At 37.4% G+C, this 20,702-nt stretch overlaps 1 long non-coding RNA gene across 4 annotated transcripts in view; it reads right to left on the minus strand.

Moving 5' to 3' along the window:
• The window catches only part of LOC131383061 (uncharacterized), a 211,685-nt gene that overhangs the window by 147,409 nt on the left and 43,574 nt on the right, over positions 1 to 20,702 (minus strand). For 2 of the 4 annotated variants that reach the window (XR_009212780.1, XR_009212781.1), the window contains one exon: positions 10,446 to 10,674. The exons of the other annotated variants lie outside the window; for them this stretch is intronic. This is a non-coding gene — a long non-coding RNA (uncharacterized LOC131383061). Of the gene's footprint in view, positions 1 to 10,445; positions 10,675 to 20,702 lie in introns of those variants that run through there. 4 annotated transcript variants of the gene reach the window in all.

Genomic DNA, 20,702 nt, shown 5'->3' on the forward strand with positions numbered 1-20,702 from the left:
AATAACAGTTCCCTATTAATACTGGAAGATAGTATTATGTGGTCAAATAAGACTGAGAAACAATGAATTAGAAAAGACTGGAAGACCTTTCAGCATCTTAACTATGTAAAGATACAAGATGGATCTCCAAGATTAAGGATATGTTATCATAAAAGGTTTTTTTCATGTACATGCTGTGTATTAGGTAATATAAACAGCAAGGAGGCAAGATCATTCTGTAAAATACAGCTCATCATTTTGTTGATAACTATAACTTGTCTTTCTGCGATCAGTCCAGTCTCATGCCAGTATTAATGTTCTAATTTAGAGGCAAGGAACTAATAATAGATTTGTTCAGTTTTTTTTCAAATTTCTCACACTTCCATTTGCTTAAAATTATGTCTGTTGTTCAGAACAACCCATGGTCCAGACCAATGATGCAAGGTTTAACTTGTATATTAGATTTTGCAAAACTTTAATGTTACTTAATTTATAAAGTTATGCCTTGTTACATGTTCAGGGAGCTAAGTTTTGTGAGGCTAGAGTATATGGTTTTGATTGAGCAAACCAGAGATCCATGCTTCACAACTCCAGTGCTCCAAGTCATTCTAGTCTTTCAGAGTATACTGCATATTCATGGCACAGACATGTGGAACAAGTTCAATGTACATACCGCCTAGAAATTTCATCATCACCTTACATGAAAACTACCCTGTGAATCATGGGATACCAGCATTTAAGTGCTATTCTATGAACCATCCTCTTGCCTTCAGCTTCCAAGATTTTTTGGTAAACCCCTTAGCACTCAAGCCTTTTGGCAAAAGAATCACAGAACTTGAATTGCAAATTAGTTGTCACAATTCTGGATGCTGCAGTTAGCTCAGATATAATAATATATACCTACAAGACATTAAATCTTAGGTACATTAAAATTTACATCAAGTGATTCCAAAAATGAGTATAAATAATTCAACTTTAACATTAAATCTCAGTTAGCATCAACTAAACTGGCCTATCTTGGGAAATAACCATTGAAGTCCTCTAGAGGCACTGTTGTGTCAGAGGGTTGAAAGTATCAAGTCCGAAATCAGAAGGTATTCCAAGTTCAGCTTCTCTTTGTATTAGCTATAAGACCTGGAACACCTTAGTTAACTTTCCTAATCCTCAATGATCCTTCTGAAAAATGAAATATAATAGTACCTACTTCATAGGGTTTTTATGAGGACTAAGTGAAATGTTATGTATAATACGCATAAAGTATTGAATACAGTGTTTGTACGTGGTATCTAAATATTCACTATTAGTAGTTTTTATGCATATGTTATTTTTCTCAAAAAATAGTGTTCTACTAAACACACATGGAGGTAACACTTATTTAGGCAAAATTAACTTCTAATCCTAAGCATCAAGCACAGTACCCTTTATATGATGGGTAGGTAAAAGATGTTTATTTTATTTTATTTTATTTTATTTTATTTTATTTTATTTTATTTTATTTTATTTTATTTTATTTTATTTTTTATTTTATTTTATTTTATTTTATTTTATTTTATTTTATTTTATTTTTCTGTGACGGAGTCTCACTGTGTTGCCAAGCTGGAGTGCAGTGGCACAATCTCAGCTCACTGCAACCTCCGCCTCCGGATTCAAGATTCTCCTCCCTCAGCCTCCCGAGTAGCTGGGACTACAGGTGTGTGCCACCATGCCCAGCTAATTTTTGTCCTTTTAGTAGAGATGGGGTTTCACCATGTTGGCCAGGATGATCTCGATCTCTTGACCTTGTGATCTGCCCACCTTGGCCTCCCAAAGTGCTGGGATTACAGGCGTGAGCCACTGCACACGGCCAAAGATGTTTATTACTAAAAATGAAGGATAAATGATTAAATCAGAGCCTTCTAAGCCTATAGGTTAAGTCTTTGGGGGTTTTTAAGTTAGTGGCAGAAATGAAGCTTTTGCCTACCTCACATACATCCTACTAAAACAGAATAGGAATTCAGTTCTCTAAATAAAGCTTAATATGTTCCTGAAAAGAGCATCATAACCAAATTCCATGTTCCCTTGGCATCAAAATGTCTTTGAATCTGATTATTATCTTAAGCCACATTCCAATGAGCCCAAAGTGCCCTGTGAGGAAAAATAATTACTCAATTGCTAGTAGTTGGCAGATCTCCCATTAAAAAAAAAAAAAGACTTTAAACTTGCCTTTGCATTCCTCATTTCAATACTAGTTAAATCAAAAGTAGATTGTGATTAAAATGGAGACATTTTTATGCACTAGCATTTACGGTATACGTTTTCTAAATTATATTCTTTTTGGTATTGTTTAGTGAAAGGTTTAGTTCTTCTTGGTTTTTCCCTTCCACATGAATTAGGTTTTAAACTTTTCTTTCTCTAGTGAGAAAAATATTGTAGTTCTACACATGCCCCTACAGCCCTAAATGACATATGATCTACTGATGACTTCACTGCTCCTCATTTTCAGACTTTACATTTGGAAAGTTCTTAAATGGAGAAGAATTACTGCTTAAAAACTGATCTATTTGTTTAAAATATTCAAAGAATAGGCCAAGCGTGATGGCTCACGCCTGTAATCCCAGTACTTTGGGAGGCCGAGGCAGGTGGATCACCTAAGGCCAGGCATTTGAGACCAGCCTGAAACGAAATGAAACCCTGTCTCTACTAAAAATACAAAAAATTAGCTGGGCACGGTGGGGGGTGCCTGTAATCCCAGCTACTTGGGAGGCTGAAGCAGGAGAATTGCTTGAACCCAGAAGGCGGAGGTTGCAGTGAGCCGAGATCATGCCACTGCACTCCAGCCTGGGAAATAAGAGCAAAACTCTATCTCAAAAAAAAAAAATTCAAAGAATATAGAAGTTGGGAGTACAAATTTGTTCCAAATTCAGAGACACAAAAGTAGTGATTTGCTTTAAAAACTACATACTTAAAGAAAAGCAAAAAATGAAACATCTCTAATTTGCAGCCGTTCTTAGTGATTTCTAAGTATCTTTCTGGGTTGAATTTAGAATACAGTTCCATAAACAAGAGAAACTTTTTTATAAGTTTAAAAATATTTTAATGGTCAATCGTAATGCTCAAGCTTAGAGTAGCCAGAGGGAAGCAAGATCCATCATTTATTCTCAGATTTGCCAAATATTGGCTATATGACTAGCATTGGGTGCAGTCTCTCAAGGGATTTTTCCTGTAGGTGATGTGACCCTATATTGGAAACAAAAAGATTGTGGGAAAATCTAAATCACTGTGAACTGAAAGGCAAGTGAAGGAAGCTGTTGATAGTAAAACATTCTGAAATACCCAAGTTTTATTGAATGGAATCAGGCTATAATGAAAACAACATCTGGATGTGATTGTTTAAAACCAAATACATAAAGGGAAATCCAAATTATGTTAGATGTTACACTGACTAACATCAGAAACTTGGGAAAAGAAACCATTTGACAGAAAAAACAAGACAGAAATGGCCTATACAGAAAGAGTAGTTGCTATAAACAAGAGCATATTATTCAACATAAAGGAAATTAAAAGACGCTAAAGTCAAGGAAACTAACAAAGCCAGGAATGTGAACTGTCCCATTAATACAACACTTACGTTAGCCTAATTGACTTCAAAATATTTTATTCTATCTATAAGACAAATTTATATCTCCATGATAGTCTAAATGATAGGCATCACCCAGACAAGAGTTCTGTCTTTAAAATGTTCAATTAGATTTACAGCTGCATTTGTCAGTCTGTTGTACATCTTTCTCTACCCTTTCCAGTAAAAACATTTGTAGTGGTTATGGTTACTAAATGTTCCCAAGTTGAGAACATTTTCAATAGTGAATTTAAATATTTGTTAAAATTTTCTTTTTCTCTGATTTGACAATATTGGAAATCTCCCTGGGGCCATTTTTGTCAATACATCACACAAAGCTCCACAACAGCAGACAGCAGAATCTTGTGAAGTGTATACCATGTCAAACATAGAAAAAAAAAAGCAAAAATAACTACTACTCATATCATTTACTGGGAACCCAATACATAAGCCCACCCTATAAGCCAAGATATGTCAGGTGGGTGTTACCTTTGTATTATAGCTGAAAAAACTAAACTGAAGTTCCAAAATATTAACTATTAACTAACTTATTTAAAGTCATGGACCTGTCAAGTAGCAGGGTTAGAACATGAACCCAGTGTATCAGTCTCTAGAGTCTATGCTTACTTCACTATGCCCTGCTGGAATTGACAGAGGCAGGGTATAGCATTATATATGCTTGCAAAATATGTGAGCATGCATACAGGCATATTTCTCTGAAGTGAGACTCCATTGCTTGAATCAGCTTCTCGTAGAAGTCATGACCCCAAAAGGATTCAAAATCCCAACAGTGAATTTAGCAGATCCTGGCTGAATATCATTTCGCTCTAGAAAAAATCAACAATAAAAGACAACTAGGTTCTAAGTACACATCCCATCACTTCACTTAAGTTCCCATCTGCATACTTTGTGTATACACAGTGCTCCAAAATTTACATAGCTTCTTGATCATCCTCACCATAGCCTTACTAGAACCTTCTGGTTTGCTCAGGAGGAAACGGATACTCAGAGACAGTAGAAATTTCATGTGAGAGCATAGCATTAGCCAAGGCTGAACTTCTTCCTGGTCCACAGTTCAGATCTAGACCTCTTCCCATGTGGAGCATGGAATTCCTGAGAGCGTGCCCTTGGGCAAGGCACTCAGAGCCTCTGCTCTCTCTCTTTAGCTCTATCACTCTGAAATTACTGAGGTGCTGCAATATGCTCTAGAAAATATTACAGAGTCAAGAAAAGGAATTCCTAATCATTTCTTCTGTCCAACAAAGAAGTTTATATATATATTTTTTTAATCTCTTTTCCCTGATTAGGAACAGAGTGATTGTAAAGTAAAGTAACAAAACATTACCCCCACCCAAAAAAATACCAGTTCCCTTCTCAGGCTACTAAAGGAGCCAACTACTCAGGAAAGCATTCTCGTTCCAACAGTTACCTACCAAAACCAAATTGCAACATTGATAGATGCCTAATTTATAATCCACATAGTCCCATATTTTTCTCACTCTTTCCAAAGTGTTTTGTTATATATCTACGTATCTTTTAGGCCCTGTTCAATTTCCAAAAATAGTTGAATGTTTTATTACAAGCTTAAACGTGCCAAACGTGCACAAAGTTTATCAGTTGCTAATCCCAAAAAAGGGAGAGGAGGAAAAATTGGGAGGAATAGAGGGACACATATAGATATTGTAGAGTTATAGAGCTCTGATAACTTTTCTGGAGAGGACAGAGGAGAATAAGAGAAAGAAGAAAGAGAGAGACAGGGAGAGGGAGGGTAGAAGGGGAAGAGGGAGAGAGGAGAGGGAGACACATTATTCTAGATAACCTACATGAAACCACAACTATCAAGCAAGTAAAGCAGACAAATGATTCCCTTTGTCAGATCTTCTCCATGATCTGACTTCTCCAGATCTAGTCCACTTCCTTTCCTCCAGCTGTTCTATGGTACAGAGTGGAGAGTGTGTGCCTTGGGGCAAATGTTCAGGTTGGTAAACCTATACAGGCTATGACCATATGCCTACTTGTCTATTTGTTCTTTAGCCAATTTGAACAGCCCTGTTTAGATGATTTGGGAACCAGTGATCAAAGATATTTCTTCTTGTGCCATTACGCATATTTCAATAAATCAAACTCCTCCAAAAGCTACCATTCCAGATTTCCAAGTTGAGAAGACAGAGAAATTGCCTCTAGTGTGTCGGGCCCATGCCAGGGAGTTTCCCCATCTCAGCATGACAGAAACATGACGTAGAATATCTGTTTTTGCATATCATCTACCAATGACCTCTGAAAATTTTCAATGAGAGGATTTTAACTCTTAGATTCATGCCTTTTACAGGTTAATGGCTATGCCTTTAATAAGTGATTTTTAAATAAGAAAAAAAAGGTAAAGCAGACTAATTTAAATCTTAAACAAATTGTGATGATTGCGTCTAATAACAACACTCTCCCTTTAAGTTGCCCTTTAAGGTGATACCTCTAATCTCCTTAGGTCACACCCCTCTCTTTAACCTCCCTTCACAACTCAAATACATCATGCCTTTTCCTGTATAAACTTCCCTCGATCCAGCCTCCTGTTCCTGGGCTGTTTATAGAAACAGATAAAGAACTCACTTTGTTCTTTACCCATATGGCACAGATGTGTCCAAAATCAAAGTCACAGGTCCCATGGGCAGAGAACAGAGGAAGGGAGGGAGAATGATTTATGATAGTCAAAGTGTGGGATGGTGCAGGAAGATAAGAGAATAAAGCAATTTCTTGCCTGAGCCTTGTTCTCAAGGATGATTAAAAATAAATAGCTAATCTTTCCTTCTGCTTGAGTGAAAGACTTGTACTGACATGTGGGTGGAGAGGGAGGCCATTACTTCTCATAAGTATTTTTGAAATCAAATCATTCAAAACAAATGTTTATTGAATATTACTATGTACATGAGTTTATTAATAATTTCACCTTCTGTACTTGAACTAGTTCAGCTTTATCTCATGTTTAGCTGATTTTTGCCTTTTTTTCTTATCCCTCCTGGATTTTCTAACCTAGAGTCCTGCTCAACTCCGATTTTTTCATTTTATTCTAAACTAATATAACATTTTATTAAACATTGGCTGTTAGGTATAGAAGATTTTTCCCCACCCACATGTACACTGAGTAGTTTTTTGGGGTAGATATTTACTAAGTAATGCACTATGGTTCTTTATAAATCCCTTTTACCAGCAAGCCAACTTAATGTGCAAGTTAAGGGCTTTGTGCAAACTTGAAGGTAAATTTGGTCTTCCCAAAAGCTTTCTCAAGAAAGCCCACACCTTCCCAGTTTTAAGAGCTGTAAACTTCTTTATGGTGTGACTGGGTCTTGAATTTCACTTGTATTCCTCAGAAGCGCAGGGATATAAATGGAACACAAAACAGAAACTCAATAGATACATATGTAAATAGACTTTATTCCTTCCTTTTCTAGATCTTCTTTCTGGAAGTGAGCTCCTTCTCTCTTTTTAGCTGGTATATGAAAGTGACTTTAATTGAGCTTTATGGGTGGTATTATCAGAGATTTGTCCAGCAAGTGTAACCCAGCTTCATAAAAAACAAGGTAAATCTCTATGTGTGTTTGCATGTGTGTATATGTGTGTATTAAATATAATGTATTACACATCATATACAATTATAAGCAAGCAATCAAATATAAATAAACAAATATAACAATCTGTTACGGACTTAAGAAAGAAAATACATTTAAATGGCAGGCAGTGGAGCTTCAGGGCAAGGAATGAAAATGAGCCGTGATGGATAAAAGAGCCCACAGAGAACACAGTCACATCCTCCCCCTGGGTCTAATAATGAGCACCTCCCTCAGACAGCTATGGTGAAGATTAAATGAGATAATACATGTAAAGTGTTTGGAAGTGCACCTAGCACTCAGTAAGTGCTCAATAAAGATTATTACTATTGAATTTTAGGTGCTTAATGTGTGCCTGTGAGTAGGAGGTGCTGGGAATACAATGATGAATAAGAATAAGCACTTGTGGAGTGAAATAAACATAAAACAAACAAATATGTAAATGTAATAATTTCACATTCTGCCAGTTCATATGGTGAAAAGACAAATAGAATGCTGAGAGCAAAAGTAATAAGCAGGTACGCCCCTCCATTGCGTGGCCAGGGAAGGGCTGAGGAAGGGACACTTACACTGGTTTGGGGACCTCAGCTGAGATGTCTTCCACTGTGACTTCTCGTGTTCCTTCTCCAAAAAAACTTTAAAAATTAATAAAATTTTTTAAATGTTGTCTTTCCCCCTTCTTTAATCATATCCTCAAAGTCACTTATAAATTCTATTCTTATAGAATAGAACTACATATTCCGTATGAACCAAGCTCAGTTCACAATGATCTCTGTATTTTTTTCTAACTAGTGACTAAATGCTCTATTTTTTGGCCTCAGACAGATCTGAGTTGAAATCCCACTTCCTACCTGTGTGTCTCTGGCCATTTTCTTCATCTGTAAAAAATGTGGAAAATAAAATTTCCTGCTTCATAGAGATATCATGGAGATAAATGAAATAATTTAAGCTCTTATATTATTATTATTATTTTGAGACAGAGTCTTGCTCTATCACCTAGGCTGAAGTGCAGTGGGACGATCTCCACTCACTGCAACCTCTGCCTCCCGGATTCTAGTGATTCTCCTGCCTCAGCCTCCTCAGTAGCTGGAACTACAGGCACCCACCACCACGCCCAGCTATTTTTTGTATTTTTAGTAGAGATGGGGTTTCACCATGTTGGCTAGGCTAGTCTCAAACTTCTGACCTCGGGTGATCAGCCCGCCTCTGCCTCCCAAAGTGCTGGGATTATAGGCATGAGCCACCACGCCCGGTCAGAAATAATTTAAGTTCTTACCACAGTTACCACTGACACAGAGTTAAGTGCTCAATAAACAGAGAGTACTTACAATAAAAATTAGAACTTTATTAACAACTTTAGTAGGTCTATTATCGAGCAACTGTGGCCATATTGCCCTTTTTGCTGTTCTTCCTAATTATACTTATTTCACCTTCATCAATCCAAACTCTTTCCAAAAGAAAAAAAAAGAAAAAGAAATGAAAAATCAAATAAGTAATCCTCAAGTTCCTAGCTTTAAACTTAATTTGTGGGCATGTTGAGGAGTTGTGTAGAGCCCATCTGGTTTATTTCCTTTATGTGAATATCAGTCTCCCCTATGTCACCAAGTAGTTGCTGGCCACTGAGACATTCCATGCTGTTGTCTATATAAATGCTAAAGCTTTCAAATGCACAGCCTACAAAAAGCAAGAGAAAGGAATCACTCTATAGAGTGTTGTTGATAGAATGTTGGGCAGTATCTGATGTCCCAGCTCAACTTCTTCCAGTTTTGTTAGAATGATGACTTATTCTTTTACTTTTTTTCTAAAACAAAATAAACAAACAAAAAAGTGCCAGTTATCACTCTAAGTCATTTGGATTCAAAGCCAACATTCACTCTTGCCATATATCATCGCAGTGTACCTGAAGGCCATCACTCCCCTCTTACAGTCCATACTGACATGCCCTTAAACAGTTGCAGAGTATTTTACCATGACTATAACAACAATTGAAAATATTATATCAGCAATTAAAAACATTATCCAGTGCTTTTTTTTTAATTTCAACTTTTATTTTGGATTCAGAGAATATATGTGCAGGTTTGTTATGGCATGATGCTGAGGTTTGGGGTATGAATGATCCCAACACCCTGGTAGTGAGCATAGTACCCAATAGATAGTTTTTCAGCCCTTGCCCCTCTCTCTCTCTCCCGGCTCTAGTAGTTCTCAGTGTCTGTTGTTTCCATCTTTATATCTGCGTGTACCCAATGCTTAGCTTCCACTTATAACTGAGAACCTTGTCCAGTGCTATTTTACAGTGAAAATTCTACTTTGCTGCCATCAACTTACCAAGCCCCTGTACACACATAGGCAGTGGGTATAATTACCTGACCCCAAATGATTTATAGAATACCCTTGCCAACGAGAGTTACTATTTTGGCCCTCTGGAACTTATCAAGGCTTTTTGGTGTCTATTTCCTCATACCATCTTCCCAGTTCTGTGAAGTATGGCAGCTGTCATAGTCCCCATTCACAGATGGAGAAAAATGAAATTGTAGAGCTATAGAGAATTTCTGAGAGCCACTATCAATAATATTTACTCTTTGCAAGTCACTCATTAACAGGCCATCTGAAAGAGTATAGCCTGGAAAGGTCCTCTCATTTTGATGAAATAAGAAGCAAATGTTTTCAAACAGTGTTCAGTTGGAATATGCATTTGCAAAGCAAAAAAGCTTATAGCACATATAGCACATATACCAGTGTAGTCCTCATACTCATTGATCTTGTCTGGTTTGGTCATCCCATTAGATGAAAGCATGGAGAGAAAGAAGCCTGGATCACAAGTGAGACCCTCTTCCAGGTAAGTTACGCTCTCCACGTGCAAAATCGGTCTCTCTTCTAGGAAGCCCCACCATTAAGCCCAGCTGGCTGTTTCATGAATCCCTGTTTCTGATCACAGGGGCAACTAGGTGAGGCAGTGTGAACACCTCAAAGCAGGCCCATCATCACTTCTGGAAGCTCCTCTACGCACATGCCCTTTTGCCTCTTGGCAGAAAGAAGGGGCAGAATCTTTCAAATACATCAGTAGAGAATACAAAATCTTTGCTCACAGAAGTCTTACCTTAAAAATAGAAACTCGTAGTTCTTTTACATCACCATGAAAGAGTAGACATTTTTAAAATACTATAGAACAGTGGTCCACAAACCACAGCCTGCCATCTGTTTTTATAAATAAAGTTTTATTGGAACATAGCCACGTCTATTCATTTACAGTTTGTCTATGGTTTTCATGCTATAATGGCAGAGATTTTATGGCCCACAAAACCTAAAATATTTACTATCTGGCCTTTCACAGAACACATTTACTGGCCCCTGCTATATAACATAGTCTCAGAGTTTGAGACAGAATAGCATCCTCGCTTAAAGCATGGGCTCTGAAGTCAGTATTCGATGTTTAAAGCCTAGCTGCCAAGTAACTGAAACTTTGAAAAAGTATTCAACTTCTCTGGGCCTCAGTGTCTTTATCTGTAAAACAAGAAGATTAACAGCATTTACTGCAGAAAAGTATTGTAAAGATTAATTGAAATAATATATCTAATGGGTTTAGAATACTGCCTGGCATAAAACATCATTACTAGCATCACATTGGCAACAGCTGTATCAACTTAACTCAAAGAGAAAAGACTCAGCTGAGTTTCAAATGGCACTTAAACATGCCTGTAAGAATTTCCAAGATTCGTCACTGTGTTATACAAAGGGGGTTCTCAGGTTATTTCCAATGACAGGCAATAGGCTGACATAAATGACAGCTTAAGTACACAGCCATTTTATATCCTTCTCTCACTCTATCCCCCAACCATTGCTTTTGATTTCAATAGCTTATGTCTACATATATCATACATTAGTCTGTACTTAGACATTCAGACTTCAAATTATTTGATCTTCAAACTTGTCATTCTTCAGGTTTTTCTTCCTCATCTCATCTCCCTTGGCCTTATTTTATTTTTTATTCCCAGTACTCATTCCTTAATACCGATTCTATAGCACCCACAAATTCTCTAGGTTGTGGAGAGTGCTGGAGAAAAGAACCCTAACACTTCTCCTTAAGCCAATGATACACAAGTGTTAATGCAATAAAATCCCTAGTGAGCATATTTTAAATGCTACTGCAACCCACACAGAAACTGATTTCATAGGGCTAGGATGGGCCTAGAAGCTGCTTTGTTTAGTAGGAAGCATACGGCTGATTCTGACATAGGTCACCTGTGGATCACACTGCCCTTCTCTTCTTTCCCCTACTATTAAGAAAGTAGCTTTCTGAACTCAACACATGCATCTCATGTCCTCTTCTCTATGAAAAAACTGGTTTTTATGTATTAGTGGTTGCTGGGGGTGGGAGTGGGGTTAATATTTTTATGGACGTACATTGGTCACAACTATATGGTACGAATGGACTTACTGAAAATAGAACTTTATGCCTGCAAGTAAGATCAGTATAAATTTTCTGAGACGTGTAATGATGCATACCATGGACCAAAGGGTAAAATTAAGCTCATAAGACTTTTCAGCTGTATTTGGTACTTTGGAACATGAGGCTCCTTACAGATCAATTTAAAGTATCCGGATGAACTACCTGATTTAGTAATAACAGGATTTTTTTTTTCTGACTTTGCAAGTTTCAATTTATAACTCCAAGTTTGGGAAAACCATCTCAAGTGAAAGACTGGTTTTGAAAATCATTGTGTGCACCACCCCCTACTCAACGATGCAATGAATTATTGGTAATATGCTGAAGGCATACAGCTCTGCCAAGATTTACTTCTTGTTTCTACTCAGGCTGGTTTAGTATTATTTTCCAATGTTCCAAAATTGCATGTCAGAATTTATTTGAAAACATAATAATTTGGAAGTGGATATCTTGCTAATTGGAGCATCTGTCTCTAGCTATAGCTCTTTTCTTCTCTTTGTAACATCCTGATTTACAATGATCATCTCACCTTCTCTTTGCAACATCCTGATTTACAATTATCAGATATTGCACAGTATTTAGGAATAATGCTGAACCTTGTTCTGTCTCTGGAATAACATAAAGTCATGTGAGTTATGCGATTATTCTACTACCTAAGAATTATCTCTATAGTTTGTTCCCTGCTGGTTTGGTTGGTTGCCAAAGTGGTGATTTATATTTGTTTGCTTCTAGACTATGCTATTGCAATGCTTTCATATGCAGACTAATTAGATTTTGCACAAAAAGAAATGAACACAGTTCACTTAATGAAATGTGTTACACACTGGTCCCTATTTTCTTAGGTTTTCTCATGGCATCCATTTTGAGGTGAAATATAGAGTCTATACCACCGAAGTAAAAACTCCAATTCCTATTGATTACTTTGAAGATTGTAAATTCTATGTTTCTAGAATTAAAATTATGTCTTACATCTGGCATAGCAAAAGAGCTGCTGATATTTTGATAATTGTTGATAATTGGAAGTTTTATTCAAACAACCGTATAAACCAGAACTGATTTTGTTGCTGCTCATAGTTTTTATGCAGTTGCCATTTAGGTTTCAACATGATGTATACATGCAAGCTTATTCTTATAGTGTTGGGCCCTTTGGGCTGCCTGGCATGAAGGAAATATGGTTCTGAAGAAGAAGGAGGTTTCTCACATAGTCTAACTTTCTTCCCCATGCAGCGAACCCACATCCAGCAACCCCGACTGATAGCTCTTCTGCATCCCCCAGTTACCTTCAATGACTAAGAGTTCAGTACTTTAAATGCAGCTGATACTGCTGTGAAAAATTTCTAATTGCTGATCCCTTCTTCCTTGTCAATAGGATCTCAAGTCTCCTTGTGGTACTTTCCAACCTGTATTCTAGTTTTATTTTTCTTTCTTCTGCAGCACTTGTTATAGACTGAATGTTTGTGTTTGCCATAATTCATATGTTGAAACCCTTACCTCCAATGTGATGGTATGGTATGGTATTTGGTGACGGGGCCCTTGGGAGATAATTAGGTCATGAGAGTGGAACCCTCGTGATGAGATTAGTGTCCTTATAAGAAAAGACTAGAGTTTGTGCTCTCTCCCCCTCCCTGTCCCTCTCCCTTGACCCCCTCCATTTCCCTCGTTTTCTCTCCCTCTTTCTCCCCACCCACCCCCCTTTACCAAATAAGGAAACAAGTTGGCCAACTGTAAACCTGAAACAGGATCTTCCCCAAGAACTCAACCATGCTGGCCCCCTGATCTGCAACTTACAGGCTCCAGAACTGTGATAAATAAACATCAGTTGTTTAAGCCACCCAATCTATGGTATTTTGATTATAGCAGCTACTACTAAGACACAAAGATTTCCACATGGTAACCATTCTAATAAAAAGACAATTAAATTTCTCTTAAGCTCTTTCTCCAGACTAAGCCTACCCAATTTCTTTGGCTGTCCCTCACATTCATAGTTCTTAAATATTTCACTTCTGTGCTCAGGCTTTTAGGAATCACTTATCTTTATCAGTTTCTCTCTGTGCCACTAATCAGCCCATGTGATTCGGAAAATATTACTTAACCATTTCCCACCTTATAACAAACCTGCATAGGCTGATCCTTCCTACTCAAAAACTCTAGATTCTAAGAAATCCACAAAAGAAACTCGATGTAGAGAAAAAGATGAATCAGGCAAAGCACTCTGCACAACTCCATGGGAGGAAAAAAACATTAAATTTTGGCCAGGTGCAGTGGCTTACCCCTGTAATCCCAGCACTTTGGGAGGCCGAGGTGGGAGGTTCATTTGAGGTCAGGAGTTCAAGACCAGCCTGACCAACATGGTGAAACCCCTTCTCTAAACCCCTTCTTTGTAAAAATACAAAAATTAGCCGGGCGGTAGTGGCACGGGCCTGTAATCCCAGCTACTCAGGAGGCTAAGACAGGAGAATACTTGAGCCTGGAAGGAGGACATGCAGATGGTGCCACTGCATTCCAGCCTGGGCAACAGAGTGAGGCCTTGTCTCAAAAACAAAAAACAAAACAAAACAAAACAAAAAAAATTAAATTTTATGTATATACCCAAAATGATTAATGACTCAAGCTTCCTATTTATTTCCTAAAAGAATGGGCATATAAGTTTGAAAGGATATGACCCAAATGACAATAATAATTATTCTGGGATAAAAGTGTTGTATTAATAGATATTTTCTTTTTGTTGTTTCTGCTTATGTAAAAGTTCTAATTTTTTCTACACTGAGCTAGCATTGTTTATGTAAATCTTTTTAAGGCAGTCATAAGAAAGATCAACTATTCTTAAACAGATTTGCCAATTAATTATTATGGGATAGATAACTTCCAAATGTTCAAACTCTGGGCGTTAAAAAAACTTGGAAACCACCTTTTAAAACTTTTTTGTATAAAGCAATGATTGTTTTATACTTGGGGAGGAATCATGAGAAATTATCTATGACCCTAAAGTAAAGGCAAGAATTTTGAACAAATAATTCATCTGAAACATTTAAGCAAAAACACTGCCCCTGGCTACATTGTTTTAAATCCATTTCTTGTGAAACCTTAATGTGGAAGATACACATACAATGATGTTAGCCTACAGTAACACACAACAGAAAATGTATTATTAAACATGGAATACTTATAAGCATCCTTACACAAAAATGCCCAAAGTAGCCGTCTAAATTGAGACATCTAGAAAATGAAGGCATTATGTGTTGACCTGGAATAATTTGCTATGATGCTGGTGATTTTCTATTCATTTTCTTCAGTACTTTTCAAAGACTATTGTATTTAAAAACCAAATTGCTGGTACCATGCAATTTGAAAAAAAAAATACATCAGGTACACAAATTACTGGAGAAAAATGCTTCCTGTATTTTCCAACCAAGTTAGATCCACAGAAAATGTCATGTCAAAATCTTGCAGGGTCATCCTTTATATATTTGTGGATGAATTTATTACCTTATTACCCAGACCATCCCCATTATAGAGCAAAAGTACTGCCTGCGTAATGGAAGCTTATGCAAACATCGATTTCTCGTGGTTAACTTCCAGATGTCTTCAGACTATTCTTGTGCACTCTCAGAGCTTATCTCTTCACCCAGCAGCAGACAAGGGAGTTAATACACAGCGCGTGTGTGTCCATTTCCGTTGACACAATGCACGGGCTATCAGTTGCTATTAATTCCAGGAGGGTAAGGGCAGGGCAGAGGGCAGGCAAAGAGGAATCTCAGCGAAACAGTAAAAAGAATATGCGCTGTCGGATCTCTTTTTGTCGAACAGTTCAGTTGTGCACCACTGATCTTTTAAAGTCTGTGTTTGCACTACCTTCAATTACTTGCTGAAAGCAGCCCAGATTGGGTTGTACATGTCATTGTTTGTGTAGCATGGAAACATGAATTAAATCTGTCAGTCTTTTGATCTGCATGCCAAGTCAATAGTGTACTCATTGTAAGGACTTACCAAAAAAAAAAAAAAAATCACCTCTCTGTGTTCTGCCACGAAGAAGAGAGGGAACAATTTTTGCCCTTTTGCCTTTTTTTTTTGGTAACACTCTTCCTGTAATATTCTTTTTAAAAGTGTCATTTATTTGTCAGTAGGAAAAAAAAAACCTTGTCAGATACAGTTCTTAATTATAGATTTTGAGGTCTGTGAAGGCTTGTGTTACCTCTTTCTATTCAGTATACAGCCACACGAGTAACAGAGAAAGGTAAAGAGTAACACAAGGAAAATGCTGTTTCGCACAGGTCCTGGTACAGGTGAAATTCCTTCTCTTGGAATTTTTTATAAAATTGAATGTTCTGGAAGCAGACAGAACATCAGACAATCTCTTGGGAAGAAAACAGAGAAGATACTGATCTCCATTGAAGCTGAAGTTCAACATTAAAAAAAAAGAAGCCCTACCAGACAAATTAAGTTGGTATTCTTGATTCTGTTTAATCCTCAAAAATAAACATCTTATATATCAAATGTTTCAAGAAAGAGGAAAATTATTTCCAAATCATATTTTTGAAATAAAAAATATGGAAGACTAGGAATAGAAGTTCCTTGGTTTTTTTTAAATTTACCTTCTATTATGCTTAATATGAATGGAAAGAAGACATGTGCAAAAATTTTACATTTTAATAGCCATAAATAATTAGAAGATGGATTCCATTGATAGTTGAATAATCCTTAAACCTTAGTTTACTAACTGTTCCTTAAGTACCTAATAAGTAGAAGATTGATCCTATTTAACCATTGGACAGGAAAAAGGATGGAGAAAAAGTTCAGAAGGAAAACAGAGCAAAGTGGACAAAGGATCTCAATAATAATTTATATCATCAAACACTGAATAACAGAGTAGGTTCTTATGATTAAAGTTCATTTTGAATTAATAATGAATCCCTTTCCCCACAAAACAAAGTGGAGGTTCCAGCATGGAAAGTTAGGGAATTTATCTCTGAAGCTTTGGGGTTAACATCGTTAACAGAGGCTACATTTGTTTTATTTTAGAAGCTTGAAAGGACTCTCCCATATGACCAACAATTAATCCAAACCAATGATGTACTGAAAATTCACTATGGCCATAATTGGAAATCACCACAAGAAGTTATCTCTTTTAGGCTAAGATGGGAACAAAGACGCTACTGAATGTGTTGTCTTGGGTCTTTTTGTCTGGCTGACCTTACTGTAGATGAAAAATCGGTGACAGCTGTAGCTGTGAACAGCACAAAGATCTCTCTCAGTATTCTGTATAACACACACACTCCAGCTTGCTTTGCTTTGTTTCCAGAGGCATTTTATTCTCAAGTTTCAAAGCTGAGAGGCAAGAAAAAGTGCCAATTGAAAGTCAAAAACAAAACAGTGAGGAGATATACTTTAATAGATTCATCTGCATCACTTTGTTAGTATTCTGTGATTCAGACCTCCATTTTTCCATCACTCAAATGAAGTACATCTGAGTCACATAAAGACATAGTCTCTGAATAATAAATTGTCATAAGAGGGTGAATAGTTTTGGGTTTCCAATTCCAGCAAATAAAGTTTGCAAGTAGCAATGGAATAGTTGCAGGTTTTGTTTGGGCTGGTTCTAGTGCCAGCTCCCAATGTTTGATTATGTATATAAACCAAATACTTCATTCCTCTAAAGTGGCGCAGAAATCCCATGAGATCATGCTTTCAAACATATTTCCAGTATTTCCTGCTTTTAAACAGGCCAGAAATATCATGTGAATACATTCTGTGTTTCTTCTCTCTCTCTGGTCTCTCTCTCTCTCACCCTCCCTCTCGTGTGTGTTGTTTCCGTTCACATGTTCTGGCCAGAACTTAAAGCAACCTGAATCTGAAAAATAGTCTTTGTGCTTTTTGTCAGTCATCAATGTCAACATTTGAACTAACTTGCTGAATGTCACATATCTGAATTTCCTCATACAGGGACAGGAAGTATTGTTAAGTATTTGGTCCGACTGAGATTTTGAGGCATGTAAAATTTCATGATTAATAATGTATTAATCATTATATTAATGAACAGATTTTTAGTGAATTAATACCAAGGGGTTAAAGGTGCACTTAAGAAAACATATACTGGTCCACATAAAATCAGGAAATTTTAAATCTGAATATGAAGGTGATGCTATTTTCCATGCCTTGATGGGAGGCCAAAAACATAACAAAAAGATGCATCCATATAAGTGGAGGCATCCATATAAGCAACACCGGAAATCTGGCTTTTAATGAGGGCAGTAGCCACCATGTTCGTGGTACTGTTCTCTAAGCGCCACGATCAGCATCACAGTAGTTGATTTAACATGCAGCCAAGAAAATACCAGCCAAGATTCTAAGAAATCTTGCTATAGCATACCATATTCAACAGTTGAGATGGATTGAGGTCTGATAGCTTAGTAGTTATAAATTTGGAATGTGGATCCATACAGATCCAAGTTTAAGTCTCAATTCTGTCACTTACTGGCTGTGTGGCCTTGGGCAAATTACCTTACTCTCTGTGCCTGTGTAACCCACTATTAGAAGTAGGAAAAAAAAAAATGCTTTACAAGTTTGAACAAGAGAACTTTTGAGTTTGCTAGAAGGATTAAGAAAGAGAATTCCTGTAAAGCACTGGCAAGTAGAATGAGCTCAACAGCCTGCAACGACTGTTTACTTATTATTAATTATTATTATTATTGAATTAAAGCTTCCACTGGCTATCAGTTTTCCCCTGGGAAACATGGTTCAATGATTTATCCCAGAGTAGTCCTTCACACTGAGTAAAACTTCCAGTGGCTTTTCAAGGGGAGACCCAAGCAGAGGGAAGCAAGAAGAAGAATCTGTGAGGAAGAATGTAAAGGTGTGAGGGAAAGCTGTACTCATCAACTACCGTGATGTTGTCTTGGAACCTGTTCCAAAGTGCTACAATTAAGCTTCAACGACAGATTTCTAAGCTAGGACAGGAAACTAGAGGAATCTCCTAGACATTTGCCCACTTGCCACTCCAGAGATACTGGGGATGACTGGTAGAATTCTCATTGCTTTAGTAACATACAGCAATAATGACAGAACCACAGTTGGGCAAAATCTTAGCTCCATAAAGATTATGCAGAGTTGTAGAAAAGTACAAGTGAAGTGAGCAAGGGGTAACTTCAAAACCGCTATTGGTAAGAAATTCTAGGCTCTACCTTCTAATGCCAGTCTTAAAAGCAGAACTCTGGAGCCTCGATAACACACTGCACATACACACACATTCACACTTACACATGCACACTCACATACAATCACAATTGCCCTTCTGATTTCAGAAATGGTTCCAGCACAACCATTTGGTTTACAAATAGGGAGCTTAAAATCTAAAGCTAAGGGTTTGACCCCAAAATAATACTTAGCACACACACACTTTATATCAGTAGTTAGCCCAGAAACACTTTATGATATAATGCCTAATAGCTCACTAAATGGCTTTTCAGTAAAAATTATTAAAATATAATCAGTGAATGTCAAGCCAGTAAACGGCAACAATATTACACCTAGTTGTTCAATCAAAAAAAAAAAAAATCCTTATCCTTTGCCACATCAAAACTGTTGGCATTCCTATTTTCTCTACTTCAAAATAGATTCCAAATCTGGCCAAGTCTCACCGTCTCTATTCCTACTACCCTAGGCCATGCAGCATTATTTCTTTCCTTGTCTCCCGGCTTCTTCTCTCACACTTTTAGAATCCATACCTTATGCAGCAGCCAAAGAAATTCGTTTAAATGTAAATCAGATCACATCCTTCCCATTAAGGTTAATAATTCTTATAGGTCATTTAACACACTTGTGTCTTAGATTCACTACTTCCCATCAGATCGCCATCATCCCCCCATCGCATAGATGAGCTGAGTTGTCCTGCTGCTGTGTTTTCCAAACTCACTTCTTACTCCTCTTACTTCTGGCGCTTGGTTCCTTGAACACAGCCTGGCTCCTACCTTGGGTCCTTTCCACATTCTGTTCCCTCTGCCTGGAACACTAGCCTAATTTCCCTGTGGCTGTCTCCTTGATACTATCTGGGTCTCATTGGAAAAGACACTTCCTCACAAGGACCACTCAGAGAAATGGTCACCATCCTCAGCCATTATTGCATCCCCGCTTGCCTGGCTTCACAGCCCTCACTGCTGTTTGATGGTATCTTGGTCATTTCTTTGTCTCCCTGCTGCTTACTCTCTGCCTCCCCCAGTCTAGAATATAAGCCCAGTGAGGACAGGAATTTTTTCTTATTTAGTGCTGAGAATAGTGTCTGATACATATTTTTGCTGAATAAGCATGTGTTGAGTGCCTGCTATGGACAAATATGAGGGTAAGCTCTCTAGATGGATTACCTTATTGAATACTTCCCCCAATTTTTGAGGTGGGTACAGTCAGTATCCCTGTGTACACAGAGGGAATATGAAACAGAACAGTTAAGTCACTTGCCTGATCAGATGGCAATTGAATGATAATATCTGTAATTTATAAATCAAGTCTATTGAGGTATAATTTATTGACAGTAAGATGTTCTCATTTTAAGTGTGAAGACAAACAGGTTTTGACAAATCTATGCACCTGTGTAAACACAATTAAAATATAGACTATTTTCATCAACCCAGAGGGTTCCCTTCTGCCGTTTCCAAAGTTGACTCCCACCAACCCTGGTCTCTGGCAGTAAATGATCTGCTTTCCGTCATTATAGATTTAACACAGTATGTACTTCCTTGTGACATCTGTAGTTAAACTCTTATTAGAAACCATACTCAGCTACTTTGTCCCAAAAGTCATTTCTAAAGTTGCCATTGTCTTTGATGCAGGAACAGGTGACTTTCAGAAGTTTAGATCAAAATTCTATATATTCCAAAATTTTTATAATAAAGGCTAATTATGCCAACGTGTATATAAATTAATAAAAATAGGCCAAGTGCGGTGGCTCACGCTTGTAATCCCTGCACTTTGGGAGGCCAAGGTGGACGGATCACCTGAAGTTGGGAGTTCAAGACTAGCCTGACCAACATGGAGAAACCCCATCTCTACTAAAAATACAAAATTAGCCAGGCGTGGTGGCGCATGCCTATAGTCC

The sequence above is a fragment of the Hylobates moloch genome, unplaced genomic scaffold (genome assembly GCF_009828535.3).
Source record: "Hylobates moloch isolate HMO894 unplaced genomic scaffold, HMol_V3 SCAFFOLD_3, whole genome shotgun sequence".
Taxonomy (NCBI): domain Eukaryota; kingdom Metazoa; phylum Chordata; class Mammalia; order Primates; family Hylobatidae; genus Hylobates; species Hylobates moloch.